This window comes from Carlito syrichta, unplaced genomic scaffold (genome assembly GCF_000164805.1).
Source record: "Carlito syrichta isolate Samal-C Ts95f unplaced genomic scaffold, Tarsius_syrichta-2.0.1 Scaffold309854, whole genome shotgun sequence".
Taxonomy (NCBI): domain Eukaryota; kingdom Metazoa; phylum Chordata; class Mammalia; order Primates; family Tarsiidae; genus Carlito; species Carlito syrichta.
The window spans coordinates 3,102-10,103 of record NW_007253950.1 but is presented as its reverse complement, the minus strand read 5'-3'; positions in this window follow the sequence as shown (position 1 = coordinate 10,103).

The window sequence follows — 7,002 nt, the reverse complement described above, 5'->3', positions numbered from 1 at the left end:
TAGCTGGAACTACAGGCACGCGCTACCACGCCCGGCTGATTTTCTTATTTATTGTAGAGACGAGGTCTCGCCAAGTTGCCCAGGCGGGTCTCGAACCCGCGGACTCAGGCAATCCACTCACTCAATCAGCCTTCCAAGGCGCAGGATTACAGGCTGAGCCACCGAGCCCGGCTCGTCTGTTTGTTTTTTGAGTTGGAAGCTCACTCTGTCGCCCAGGCTGGAGTGTAGTGGCACGCTCATGGCCATTGCAGCCTTGATCTGCTAGACTCAGGTGATCCTTCTGCCTCAGCCCTCCAAGTAGCTAGAACTATAGGCATGCACCACCATGCCTGCTGATTTTTTTTTTTTTTTTGAGTTGGGGTCTCACTCTGTCACTCAGACTGGAGTGCAGTGGCCGCTCCTGGCCACTGCAACCTCGACCTGCTGGGCTCCGGTGATCCTTCCGCCTTAGTCTTCCAAGCAGCTGGAACCACAGGCATGTGCCACCATGCCCGGCTAATTTTTGATTTGTTATAGAGATGAGGTCTCACCTCATTGCCTATTGCCCAGCGGTGTCTCAAACCCGCAGCCTCAGGCAATCCACTCACCTCGGCCTCCCAAAGCGCTGGGATTACAGGATGAGTCACTGAGCCTGGCTAATTTTTTTATCCATTGTAGAGACAAGTTCTCACCAAGTTACCCAGGTTGGTTTGGAACCCTGGGCTCAGGCAATCCTTTAGCCTCTGCCTCCCAAAGTGCTAGGATTACAGGCTTGAGCCACCATGCCCAACTGTTTTATCGGTTTTTTTGTTTTGTTTTGTTTTTTAGTTGGAGTCTCACTCTGTCGCCCAGGCTGGAGTGCAGTGGCACACTCACGGCCACCACAGCCTCAACCTGCTGGGTTTGGGCGATGCTTCTGCCTCAGCCTTCCAAGTAGCTGGAACTACAAGAGACACGCCACCATACCTGGCTAATTTTTGCGACTTATTGTAGAGAGGAGTTCTCACCAAGTTGCCTAGGCTGATCTCAAACCCCTGGACTTAGGCAATCCTCTCACCTTGGTCTCGCAAAGTGCTGGGATTACAGGCTGAGCTACTGTGCCCAGACTGATTTTTTTGTTTGTTTGTTTTTTGTTTTTTGGGTTTTTTTGAGTTGGAGTCTCACTCCTTCACCCAGGCTGGAGTGCAGTGGCACGCACACTCACAGTCATCCCAGCATCAACCTTCTGGGCTCCAGCAATCCTTCCGCCTCAGCCCTCAGCCTTCCACATGGCTGGAACTACAAACACGCGCTACCATGCCTGGCTATTTTTTTATTTTATTGTAAAGATGAGGTCTCGCCAGGTTCCCCCGGCTGGTCTCGAACCTATGGTCTCAGGCAATCCACCCGCCTCGGCCTTCCAAAGTGTAGGATTACAGGCTGAGCCACCGAGCCTGGCCTTGTTTTTTTTTTAATCATTCAATATTGCCTAAAAGTAAAATGTTATATACTTTATCTCATCCACACCTCAGCACCTAGTGAGGTAGGGACTGAGTTACTATTTATCTGATTTTATAGATTGTAGAACTGAGGCTTAGGGAAGTTGAGTCACTTACCCAAGGTCACAATACCCAGTCAATGACAAAGCAAGGGTTAGAACCCAAGTTGCCTGACTTCAGGGTCCACATTTTTAGCCACCACACCCTAAGCTATAGTTTGGAAATCCCCCCATCTTGGTGATTTCCAGGGTCCCAAATGTAATATTTAGTGGCCTACTCAAGACTGATATTTTCTAAACCTAAAAATAAGATGCATAGTCTGACAGAGTATTACATGTTAGTGAGACAGGTTCTAAAAATACTGCTCTTAGCCGGGCGTGGTAGCGTGTGCCTGTAGTTCCAGCTACTTGGAAGGCTGAGGCGGAAGTATCCCCGGGGCCCAGCAGGTCAAGGCTGCAGTGGCTGGGAGCAGCCACTGCATTCCAGTCTGGGCAAGTGAGACTCCAACCCAAAAAAATTAAAAATTAAAAATTAAAATACTGCTCTTACCTGCATGGTGTTTTCCAGGTTCATTTACATTTGAAGTCTTTTTTTTTTGTTTTTTGGGGGTTTTTTTTGAGTCACAGCCTCACTGTGTCACCCAGACTGTAGTGCAATGGCAAGATCATAGTTCACTGCAAACTTGACCTCCTGGGCTTAGGCAATTCTTCTGTTCCAGCCTCCTGAGTAGCTGGAACTACAGATGTGCACCACCATGCTTGCCTAATTATTTTAAATATTTGTAGAGATAGGTCTCTCTATGTTGCCCAGGCTGGTCTCTTATTTCTGGCCTCCAGCAAATTCTCCTGCTTCGGTCTCCCAAAGTGCTGGGACTACAGGTGTGAGCCACTACACCAGGCCTTGACTTAACACATTTTAAAGATTGAAAAACACTACTGTAGAGTTAAAACATTTATAGATAAGCCTTATTTTAGCAAAAAAAAAAAAAAAAAGCAAACATTTAAAAAATCTACAGAGGCCTGGGTAGAGAAATAGGGGAGAAAACTGGAGATGTTTTGGGAAAGTGGTGTTAGAATAGGGCCTGAATATCCACTTAGAACCCTGTATGACCCTAATCTCAGTTTTCTTACTTATATTCTCCGAGCTATGCAGTCTTGAACTCCATTTACTTTCTTTAGGCCTCCAACCTACAACTTTATTTCAGGCCCAGGAGCTATCCTGGAGTCTTGAGCAAGGACTCTGGTTATTTTAGGCTAGGTTCTCTCTCTTTCTTTTTTTTTTTTTTTGAGACTGAGTCTCACTCTGTTGCCCAGGCTGGAGTGCAGTGGCCCACTGCTCATGGCCACTACAGCTTCCATCTGCTGGGCTCAGGCAACCCTCTCACCTTGGCCTCCCAAAGTGCTGGGATTATAGATGTGAGCCACTGCACCTGGCCTTTTTAATTTTTATTTTACTTTTTTGAGTTGGAGTCTCACTCTGTCACCCAGGATGGAGTGCAGTGGCATGCTAACAGCCTTGTCCTGCTGGTCTCAGGCAATCCTCCCACCTCAGCCTTCCAAGTAGCTAGAACCACAGGCACGTGCCACCATGCCCAACTAATTTTTTTTTTTTTAATTTATTGTAGAAATGAGGTCTTGCCATGTTGCCCGGGCTGGTCTCAAACCCTTGGGCTCTCACTTCTGCCTCCCAAAGTGCTGAGATTATGGCCATGAGCCACCAACCCTGCTAGGCTAGGTCCTCTTTGCACCTATCAATCATTGAAGAGGCAAGTGCCTCCCTTTCTACCCCCAGGAAGACCTAGCCCACTCTGATCGCTGAGCATCCTCCCCTGCAAAGGTTCTGGGTTGAACCTCAAGCATACCTCAGCCTTGAGGAATGAAATCCTCTTATTCTTTTTTTTTTTTTTTTTTTTTTAGTTGGAGTCTCACTTTCTTGTTCAGCCTGGAATGCAGCGGCATACTCATGGCTACCGCAGCCTCGACCTGCTGGGCTTAGGTGATCCTTCCACGTCAGCCTTCCAAGTAGCCAGAACTACAGACATGCACCATCACACCCAGTTAATTTTTATTGATTTATTATAGAGATGGGGTCTTGCCAAGTTGCCCAGGCTGGTCTCGAACCCATGGGCTCAGTCAATCCTCTCACCTTGGCCTCCCAAAGTGCTGGGCTTATAGGCATGAGCCACCAAACCAGGCCCTCCCTTGTTTCTTTTTTTTCTTTCTTTTTTTTTTGAGTTGGAGTCTCACTCTGTCACTCAGGCAAGAGTGCACACCCTCACGGCCCCCGTAATCTCAACCTGCTGGGCTCAGGTGATTCTTCTGCCTCAGTCTTCCAAGTAGCTGGAACTACAGGCACACGCCATTATGCCCGGCTAATTTATTGATTTATTGTAGAGATGAGGCCTCACCAAATTGACTAGGTGGATCTCGATCCTGTGGGCTCAGGCAATCCTCTCACCTCGGCCTCCCAAAGTGCTGGAATTATAGGCATGAGCCATCATATCTGGCTTCTCTCTTATTCTTTAAAGCTAACAACCTGCTTGTTCCAGTACCAGGGCTAGTAGTGAGGCCTGGTAGGGTGCGGCGCAGAACACGTGGATTCTTTGGCTCATCCGTAAAATCAATTTTAGAGCAGCCAGTAAAGTTTTTTTTGTTTTTTTTAAATTGGAGTCTCACTCTGTTGCCCAGGCTAGAATGCAACATGGCCAGCCCAGTGTCAACCTGCTGGGCTCAGACAATTCTTCCACCTCAGCCTTCCAAGGAGCCGGAACTATAGGATTACCCTACCACACCCAGCTAATTTTTTATTTATTGTAGAGACAAAGTCCCGACAAGTTGCCCAGGCTGGTCTTGAACCCACAGGCTCAGGTAATCTACTTGCCTCTGCCTCCCAAAGTGCTGGAATTACAGGCTGAGCTACCGCGCCAGGCCCCAGCAAAATTTTAAAACAGAGGTTATGGTCGGGTGGGGTGGCTCACATCTATAATCCCAGCACTTTGGGAGACTGAGGTGAGAGAGAGAATTGCCTGAGACCTCATCTTTACAATAAATAAAAATTTAGCTGGGCATGGTGGCACGTACCTGTGGTTCTAGCTAATTGGAGGGCTGACGGGGAAGGATCGCCTGCCAGCAGGACAAGGCTGCAGTGACCGTGAGCATGCCACTGTATTCCATCCTGGGCGACAAAGTGAGATTCCAACTCAAAAAAAAAAAAAAAAAAAAAAAAGACTGGGCGATGTGGCTCCCACCTATAATCCTAGCACTTTGGGAGGCCAGGTGAGAGGATTGCCTGAGCCCAGCAGGTGGAGGCTGAGGTGGCCATGAGCAGCATGACACTGCATTCTAGCCTGGGCGACAGAGTGAAAAAAGTAAAATTCAAAAAGTAAAATAAAGTTAAAAAAAAAAAACAGAGGTTATTAGCGAGAAGAAGAGAAGGGGAAAAAAAAGATTCATGGCAGAAAGAGTAGCCATGGACAAGTTTCTCAAAAAGGAAAAACCATGCTTTTGCTCTCAACTACAAGCTAGATATATCTACTTAGTTATTGATATGCTAATGAGAGTGGAGCACGTGTAACTGTAACTCCAGAGATTGACATCTCTCTACTTTTGATGGGAGGAGTGGGAGAGGTAGTCTTTTCCAGACCACATTGTCTTTTGCAGGAGACCTGCCATAGGTTTCCAATTCACAAGTTCATGAGCTAAAAAATGGTTTTATTGTTTTACTAAAATTTTTATGGCTTTGGTTAGTTAAGGAGTGGGTATTGGGCCTTCTGCCTTTGACAGGGATCCTGAAAGAGTCTTTTTTTCTTTTTTGAGTTCAGGACTCTCACTTTGTCGCCCAGGCTGGAGTGCAGTGGCATGCTCATGGCCACGGGTTACCACAGCCTCTACCTACTGGTCTCAGGTGATCCATTCACCTCAGCTTTCCAAGTAGCTTGAAACACAGGCATCCACCACCACACAAAGGGTCTTTATGATTATGAGCTGAAACATTGGGTTGTCCTATCTTATACCTGATAGTGTTTTCTTTTGATTTGCTGAGGGGATGGGGGAAGCCACCAGCCTGGCTTGCACCCTTCCCCTCTTTCCTTCTCTCCCTTTCTCCCTTTACCCCCCTCCCTCCTCCTCCCTCCCTTCCTCCCCCCACCCACTCTCTTCTCCCTCTCTTCCTCCCTATAAAAAAAAATGCCGGGAGAACTTGGCAAGACCTTGTCTCTGCAATAAATCAAAAATTAGCCAGGCGTGGTAGCACATGCCTGTAGTTACAGCTACTTGGAAGGCTGAGGTGGAAAGATCACCAGAGCCCCAGCAGGTTGACGCTGGGGTGGCTGTGAGTATGCCACTGCACTCCAGTCTGGACAACAGAGTAAGACCCTGACTCAAAAAACAAACAAAAAAATGTCTGAACACGTCCTGAAACCTTCCTATCTATTTATGTCTAACCTGTGCTAACTAACCTGCCTGAGTAGGGGCTTACCATCTAGGGAGCCAAAGAAAGGGGCCACTCAGCAACTCTAGCCTCCACAACCTCTGCAAAGGAAACCCTCCTTAAAGCAACTCTCGGACCAGCTGCCCCTTATTTGGGTTTCCCTCCACAGCCACTGGCTCTGGGGGACAACACAAAGGAGTTCAGATACTTAGGAGACAGTTATCCCTAGCTCTAGCCACTACCTCTGCCATCAGGGCAGAACCCTTATTTGTTCAACAAATACTCATTGACTCGACATCTGCTCTGTCCTGGAACACAGCTCTGAACATTATGGGCACTTCAAGTGCCTGTGCTGGTTGGTGTTGCTCACAAACCAGCAGAGAGGCAGCTGTTGAACAAAAGCTTGCAAGTCTGATAAATGTTAATAATGAGGGAAACTCAGGGGACTTTGGGGTGTCTACAACCCAGTCTAGGAATTCAAAATCTCCTTTTAATCTTTTTTTTTTTTTTGAAACAGGGTCTCCCTGTGTTACCCAGACTGAAGTGCAGTAGCACAATCCTAGCTCACTGAAGCCTGGAGCTACTGGGCCAGATCCTCCCACCTCAGTCTCCCAAGTAGCTGAAACTACAAGGACACCACTACACCTAGCTAGTTTTTTTTTAGATTAGAAAATATAGTTTATTTACAAAGTAAATTGGAGAGAGAAAGAGAGCAAGAAAGAGAGGGAGGATTCACCTCCCCAAGGGAGGGGAGGGAATCAAAGTTTAAGAAAACATGGCCTGGCCATAATAGCTCAAAGAGCACATGGCCACATCATCACTTAGCAAGGGAATGGCCTAGCTTTTTAAAATGTTTATTTATTTATCAATATTTTTAATTAAAAAATTTTTTTTGAGTCGGAGTCTCACTCTGTCACCCAGGCTGGAGTGCAGTGACACAATCATAGCTCATTGCAGGCTTGACATCCTGGGTTCGGAGATCCTTCTGCCTCAGCTTCCTGAGTATCTGGGACTACAGAAGAGCACCACTGTGCCTGGCCCTTTTAAAATAGAGACTGCCAGCCGGGCTCGGTGGCTCAGCCTGTAATCCCGTGCCTTTGAGAGGCTGAGGTGAGTG